This window comes from Elephantulus edwardii, unplaced genomic scaffold, assembly GCF_000299155.1.
Source record: "Elephantulus edwardii isolate Elephantulus edwardi_28Jun2011 unplaced genomic scaffold, EleEdw1.0 scaffold00019, whole genome shotgun sequence".
Lineage (NCBI taxonomy): Eukaryota > Metazoa > Chordata > Mammalia > Macroscelidea > Macroscelididae > Elephantulus > Elephantulus edwardii.
Window position 1 is genome coordinate 16,777,370 of NW_006399769.1, and position 7,126 is coordinate 16,784,495.

Below are 7,126 nucleotides of genomic sequence, written 5' to 3' on the forward strand. Positions count from 1 at the left end.
CTGAGCCATCTCACTGTCTATAACGCACCTACCCCCATTGCTCCAGTTACTGTCAATCGATCTCATCCGTGGTCTTCCTCTCCTGCACTGTTCCTCCACCATTTCAAGCAAGATATCCTTCTCCAAGGACTGGTCTCTCCTGGCCGCATGTCTGAAGTATGTGAGATGGAGCTTCAAAATCCCAGCCTATTGGAGAACATTATGCTGAGTGAAATATCCCAGTCACAAAAGGACAAATATTACATGATGCCACTGTTGTAGAATGGGACTGTCCTTGGGGTTGGGGAGAGACTGAGTAAGATGGGTTCAATAATGTATACTGCACTGAAACAGAGGAGGGAGAAAACTGTTTAAAAGAGATATATAACTAGGTATTTCTGTCATCACAGGAGACTAGAGCGAGGGCTACATGGTGGAGGGGACCTGGGGGAGGGTTTGTAAAACAATGAAAGAATCTTTTCTTTTACTTTTCCATAATTTTTGGACTCATGTACTTATAATTTGTTAGGCAAATGTGTGTCTTCTAGGTTGCAGCACCCCCATGATACATCTTCAAGGATATGAACATGTACAGCCAAGCACAATCAATAAGAGTGCATCTAAATTCCAAAATCAATCTCCATAATAGTCTATGTGTTTCCTACTGCCAAAGGGGCCCTTTAGAGTAGTGAGAGAAGATCTTCACCCTGAAACCCACAGCGTCCATTTTCAGCAGGAAGTAGCTAAGAGAATACGCCATCCCCTTTTCCTTATGACTCAGGGTGAAGTCTCTCTCAGGGAGGAGTGATAGGGAATGGCAAAGGACACACTGACAACGAAGATTAATCAGAATTGGCTTTGACAAGCACTGTGGCATTTGGACAAGAACAAACTGGGAGGAGGGTAGAGAGAATAGTGCAACAATGAATGAATGGAAACCCAAAATCTCTGTAAATGTTTATGAAAATTAATAAAATATAATTATAGAGTAAAAAAAAAAAACCAACAAAATCCCAGCTTCTCAGAAGCAACTTGGTTTCTCTCTCTCTAGGGCAGACTTGTTTGTTCTCTTGGCAGTCCATGGTATGGTCAGTACTCTTCTCCAGCACCACAACTCAAACGTATCACTTCTCTGTCATCCTAAATCGTTGTCCAGCTCTCTGAGGTATAGCAAGTAATTGCAAAGACCATTGCCTTAATCAAGCTCACTTTGGTCTCCAGACTGACCCCGTTGCTCTCTAGTACTTTGGAGAAGTCTCTGATATCAGATTTCCCTGGTTCAACTTGTAGTTGGTTTTTGTTTGGGGGTTTTTTTACATAAATTTACCCATTTATTACAGGCTAGAGATGCTTCAAATGGGGGAGCTGTTACTGGTCTTTCTGTTCCTTCAGGCTTCTGATGGCTGACTTCACTGTGACCACCGACATGGTGTTGTAGGTTCAGGCTCCACCCGCTACTCTCTTCAATTTGTCTTTTGATTTCTTTCTGACTAGCACGGGGGGAGATTGTCCCTCCTTTTCCAGCGGAGCATCTGGTGTATTTGAACCACATGCCTGTCTTTTGATTTCTTGACTCCTGGTGTCGAGAGTGTTAATTGGAGAGCCAAGCAAGTTGAAATTGTTAACAAGATCAATCTCTTCTTCATCTATTGTGGTGCTGCCCAGTGGTGAAAATCTTTGTCTTCTTGATGTTGAGCTTCAATTCATATTGAACACTACAGTCCTTGACCTTCTGGAGCAAATGCTTCAGGTCATTCTCCATTTTGGCAAGCAAGGTTGTGTCATCTGCATAACCTTTTTGTTTCAGTCATTTCGGGATAATCTTCAGCAGGGTATTTTGCTTGCATGTGGCATCAGTGATACTGTTCGATAATTTCCACAGTCAGATCTCCTTTGTTTTGGAATAGGAACAAATATGGATATCTTCTAGTCAGTTGGTCAGATAATTGTCATCCAGATTTGGCACAACTTGGAGAGCATGTCCAAGGCAGTATCTGTCTGATACTAATATTTATATGTCAATTGGAATTCCTTTAATTCCCTTGTTTTTTTGCCAATTCCTCAAGAACAGCTTGAACTTCCTCCTTCATCACCATTGCTTCTTGATCACAAGTTGTTTCATTAAATTCTTCTGTGTTAGCCAATTTTTTTTGAACAGTGACTCTATGTACTACTTCCATCTTCTTTTAGTGCTTCCTTGATCATTCAATATTCTGACCATAGCATCCTTAAGTATGGCATTTTGAGGCTTGAGCTTGTTCTTCAGTTCCTTCAGCTTAAGGAATACTGAGCGAGTTTGGCCATTCTGGTTTTCCAACTCCAGCTCCTTGCACATTTCATTATAATACTTTGCTTTGTCTTCTGAAGCTGCCCTTTGATCTCATCTATTCAGATCCTTAACTTTCTAATTACTTCCCTTTGCTTTGATATCTCAGCGCCTTAGTGCAATATTCAGGGTCTCTTCTGATATCCTCTTGGTCTTTTCTTTCTCTTCTGTCTTTGTAATGACCTTGTGCATTTTTTATGAATAATATTCTTGATATCTTTCCAAAACTCACCTGGTCTTCATGCATTAGTGTTCAAAGCTTCAAACCTGTTCCTGAGATGATTTTTAAATTCAGACGAGATAGACTCAAGGTCAAATTTTGGTTCTGGTGAATTTGATCTAGTTTTATGTAGCTTTAATTTGAACTTGCTTGTCAGTAGTTGAAGGTCTGTTCCACAGCCAGCACCTGAAATAGATTGCACAGCAGATCTTGAGCTTCTCCAGTGATTCTTTCCACAGATGTAGTTGACCTTATTACTATTTGTACCATCAGGTGAAGTGCATGTGTATAGTTGCCATTTTTGTTGCTTATGAAAGGTATTTGCAATGAATAAATCGTTGATTGTACAAAATTATATCATTTTATCTTGTCTAATTTCTGTCACCATTTCCACATTTTACGACTTCTGAACCCTCTTCCCTGTTTCCAACTTTTGCATTCCAGTCACCTACTGTTGTTAATGCATCTTGGTTGGATGCTTGATCCATTTCTGACTGCAAAAGTTGGTAGAAATCATGCCTTTCTTCCTCTTTGGCTCTGATTATTTGTGCATATATTTGAATGATAGTGGTATTAACTGGATTTCTTTGCTCCAGGACTGACTTCCTGTAACTTAGTGTCTCTGCTCTCCCATTTGCAGCATGCTGCTGTCACAATAGGATAATTTCCCTGTTGAGGGTGATGTCTCCTCTATATCTGGTGTGCTGATATTGTTTACTTCTGAAACTAATTTGAGTCATTGGTATTGTTGCTTATAATCTCCTATCAGCACAGCCCCACAGGGTGTTCTCTTAAATTTATGATACAGAGAAATGATAAAGTGGGATCCCCCCCAATTTGACCTGTCAAAAAGTACTGCCTATATCTGTAGTTATTTCTAAGTTCTGTCCATTTATGTCCATTGAGTTTTCACTCATCCAAGTTTACGTTGTTGTTGTTGATTGCTCTCAAGTAGAGTATGATTCATAGCGACCCTATGAACAAAAGACCTGAAACCTTTCTACAACTATCGTTATTTCTCCAAGTTCATAGTTTCCAGAGGAATGCTGTTTAGGAAATGGATACCGATCCTGCTTCCAAATCAGTCTTAAGTTTCACTAAACACTGTCCACCATAGGCAGCCATCAAGGCACTTGACACCACCACCCCATGGCACAAGGCCCAGCATCACAGCAAACCCAGATTACCTCAATACAGCAAATTGACAAAAGAGTGCTGTACAACTTAGAAGAATGTTTCTCCAAAATATAATAACATGAGGCTCAAGGGCCACAGGCCTGTGGGCCCAACTGACTTTTAAATACAAGGGCCCTCCATGAGGTCTTGTTGATGCTAAACAAGAGGCTTAAATAAAAAACAACCAAACATTCCACATGACCTTAAACCCAAATAAGAGTTCCAGAATTAGGACCAATTCCTTGAAGACAGACAATTAGCTGTTATTTAGTTGGGGTTATATTGACCCCCTTTTCTTCTTTTCAACAGGCTAAAACTTGGATATGAGTAAAAATTACAGAAGAATTGATGCCTTTGAGTTGTGATGTTGGAGAAGAGTACTGAATGCCCCATAGATTGATTGCCAAAAGAACATATAATGGAGAAGGTGCCACCACTGTGCGCTCTAGAAGCAAGAATGGTGAAGCTTTATCTCATGTATTTTGAGCATGTTGTTAGAAGGGACTAATCCTTGAAAAAGACATCATGCTTGGAAAGGTGGAGGGTCAGTGAAGGAGGGGAAGACCCTCAATGAGATGGATTGACACAGTTACTGAAACACTGGGCTCAAGTGTAGCAGAGTTGATAAGGACGGGACAGAACAGGGCAGGGTTTACATCTACTGTTCACAGGGTTGCTGTAAGTCATAGTAAACTCAATAGCAACTAACAATAAACGAGAATGAGGAGACATCAGCTTGTTTACTTTGGACACATCATCAAGAAAGAGTAATTTCTAGAAAAGAAAATAATGTTTAGAATAATAGTCAATTAAAAATGAGAGAAACCCTCAATGAAATGGACTGGCACAAATCAGCCACAGATTTAGACATAGCAATAATGGTGAAGATGGCACAAAGACAGAATTTTGTGTTGTTATACTAAAGGTTTTCATGAGTTGGAGTTGAATCAGTTGCAAATAACAATTACAGTAATGAGCACATAGGAAGTATTGAACATTTTAAAGGAAAAAGTTCCTTTTGAAAAACCTTGTATTTCTTTATTTGAGACTGAATCCAAGAATCTAGAACTTCAAAATCTCAGTGGGTCAAGAGTACTTAAGCAAAAAAAAAAAAAAAGAGTACTTAAGCCACCTCCTACCCTCTGTGGAAATTCTTGTAGACACCTTCCTCATGATGACAGGGACTCCTTTCTTCAAGATCCTCTGTTTCATTTTCAGGGTGCAGAACAACTCTGTACATCCCCCCCCTTCACTTTCATCCACTGATATTTCTGTCCCTTAGACTTAATTCTATATTGCTCAAGCTGGGTTTTGAAGATACTGTGACACCAAGGATATCATTGCTGAAAGCAGAGAATACCAGTATATCAATCTGTGGTTTATTGACTGTACTAAAGTATTTGACTGTGTGGATCTCTGGAGTTTATTTTTCAACATGACCTTCCTAGCCATAGTTTGACTTTGCCATGCAGATGGGAGGGAATATGCAAATGAGGTGTGCCAGTCTATCCATAAGGGGATTGGCTATCTACCAATCCACAAGGAGATTGGCTAGACTCTTCAATCAGCAAGGGGTTTAAATTGACATTAAATTGAGCAATCTAGCAGCAGGAGAATTAGACTTTCTCTGCCTCAGTATAAAAGAAGCAGCAAGAGAATATAGGATGCCCTTCAGGACCAGACATTCTTGCGTCAGCTGCATCTTTGGCAGCAGCAGCCATGGCCAAACCAGAGACCTGACATAAAATGGGACCTTGGGACTGGTACACTACTGGTACTGGAGCTAAGAGCCTTTGCCTAAGTTTGTTGGTCTCCTGGATGTCAGGCGGGGGGGAATTATTTACAGTATTGAGAACTTTGTAACACTGGTCTAAAGCTATGATGCTTAAAGCTTGAGTTGCCTGTGTGCATATTTCAGAAATTGTTCTGACTGTATTCTGCTACTAACCCAGATTATAATCTTTTGGCTTCCTCAACATGGCTCTGTGTGGTCTGTAAGCATCAGATTTTGGACCCAGCAAAGAAGTAAGATTGGTGTTGAGATAAGTAGAAAGAGGTTTGGGAGAGTGGGGGATATGTCTGTCCTCAGGATTATTGGTTTCATGTTATTGATGCTGTTGACAGGGACCATTTCCCTTTGTGAAGTTGGTAACGGTCAGATATGGTCAACCTCACATGGCTTTTGCTGTTTTTACAGGATCATAATAAGAACAGAGAAAGGGAACACTACATCGTTTAAAATTAATAATGGGGTGCATCAAGGTTGAAGCCTTGCGCCATACCTATTCAATCTATATGTTGAGAAAATAATTCATGAAGCTAGACTCTATGAAGAAGAATACGGCATAAAGGTTGTCAACAACCTGTGCTACGCTGATGACATAACCTTGCTTCCTGAAAGCGAGGGGGATGGAGAAAATAAGACTACAAACTTTACTATGGATCACATTTCAACATCAAGAAAACGAAGGTCCATACCACTGGGCCATTAAACAATATCATGATCAATAGAGGAAGGGTTGAAACTGTCAATGATTCCATCCATTGGTACCAGCAGTCAGAAGATCAGGAGACACATTGCTTTGGGCAAGTCAGGGGCTTCTCTCCAAAATACTGAAGAACAATGATATCAGTTTGTCTAGAGATTAAGGTGCACCTGATTCAGGCCATGGTTTTCCTAATTTCTTGCTATGCATCAGAGAGCTGGACAATGACTGAGGATGTTAGAAGAGTCAACGCATTTGAGTTCTGGTGCTAGATAAAAGTATTGAATATACTGTAGACTGTCAAGAGAACAAACAGATCTGCCCTGAAATCAAGTTGTTCCTTGGAGGCAAGGATTTTTAAGCTCCTGTCTCACATACTTTGGGCATGTTACCAGGAGAGATCAGTCCTTGGAGAAGGACACCAGGCTTGAAAGGGGGGGTGGGGGGAAAGACAGTTTAGAAGAGGAAGACCCTGGATGAGATGGATTGACAGAATGACTAGGGTAATGGGCATAGGTGTATTTGAGACAGTGAGACTGGCTCAGGACAGGGCAAGGTTCAGAACTGTTGTACAGTCACTATGAATTACAGGCAACTTGGCGACACATAACAACAACAACAACAATTCAGGCTGTGGTCTTTTCATTTACTAGGTATGCATCTGAGAGCTGGACAATGAGTAAGGATGACAGAAGAAGAATTGATGCATTTGAATTGTGGCGTTGGGGAAGAGCACGAAACATCTTCTAGATTTCTAGAAAACCAAACAGGGACATGTTGGGAGAAGTGCATTCTGAATGCTCCTTAGAAGCAAGGAAGGGGAGGCTCCAACTAACCTGGATATGTTGCTAGAAGAGGCTGTTCCTTAGAAATGTATATCATGCCTGGAAAAGCAGTGAGTCATTTAAAGAAAGAAGGCCTCCAATCATGTGGATTGAC